Raw genomic sequence first — 1,247 nt, 5'->3', positions numbered from 1 at the left:
TTTTGTGTGTGTGTGCTCTGGAGTGATCTGTTTGATCAAGTATTGTGGAAACAGGCTAACTAAAAGGTCTGATTGTTTGGGGAAAGGTGAGGGGAAAATGCAATTTGAGCTGGGCTGATATTGAAGGTGTGTCCTAGTTCACTGTTAACTGCTCAGTGTCGTTTGTCTGCCTGTTGCCATCTTCCAGGGCTGTTAAGCTTTCTGTTCTTCTGGTGTTGTCTCAAGTGGGTCATCCCATTCACTTCCTCCTTAGGCCCCAAAAGCTTTCAGCTAACCACAATGGAGCCTTTATTTGCGGTGCCAGGTTATGCTCCAACTGAGTGATTGCATTCCCTTGCCACCCCACCCTACCAACGTTGTCATGTTGACTGTGTTTTTCTGACTCAGGCAACATCTAGGAAGGTGTTTGAAGCTGCACTTGGTTCTGTATTTCTCTTCCTATGAGATGAGCCTAGTGTTTTTAGGTGTCCTAGAAATAATTGTTTGTGACCCCTCAGGTGAGGACAGTTGAGTAAATACCTTGTATGGGAGAAGAATGAGTTCTTTTTATATCAGAATTCTATGGGGAGAAAGTCTGCAAATGTATGAAGTTTTGCTTTATTTTAAAGTTTTGTGTCCTTGAATATACTATGTCCTTTATCACTCAGGTTAGTGTCCTTGAACTTTTCCCCTGGAAGAACCACGTTTATAATCCTCTTCTCCTCTTGGGTTCCTAACTCCCAAGGTATCAGAAATTCTTTCTTCTGCAGTTCCTGTGTAGGGAGTGTGGGACCAAGGGAGTCTGGGGAGGGGAAAGAGTGCCTCTCCTCTCACTGCCTTCCTTTCCCTACTGTGGCCCCAGAGGCAGCCTGGACTGTCCCACCTTGCCTTAACAGTCCTATAACTGCCCCATTCTGGTACTTTCTAGGAAATTCATCCTTTCTTTCTATTCTCAGGGTACTGCTTACTTTAGGGCTTTATTGCCCCTTATTTGAACTCGTGCAATAATAGGCTTTTACTAGGTCTCTCTGTTTCTTTCTTTCTTTTTTTTCTTTTTTGTATTTCTTGACTCCATTCTGTTCTGCCCAGTACGGTCAAGAGAAGCTTCCTACATTACAGCCATTCTCATGTTTCTCCTCTTGCTCCAAAACCTGCAATAGTTTTGTATGGCCTGAAACCTAAATTTAGCCTTTGTTCAGAATTTTCTGCGTATGACCACATAATACTTGTGCTCTACCCCACACCAATGAATTCCACATTGCTGGGGT

Source organism: Mustela nivalis (genome assembly GCF_964662115.1).
Source record: "Mustela nivalis genome assembly, chromosome: 8".
NCBI classification, from domain to species: Eukaryota; Metazoa; Chordata; class Mammalia; order Carnivora; family Mustelidae; genus Mustela; species Mustela nivalis.
This window is presented reverse-complemented; position numbering follows the sequence as displayed.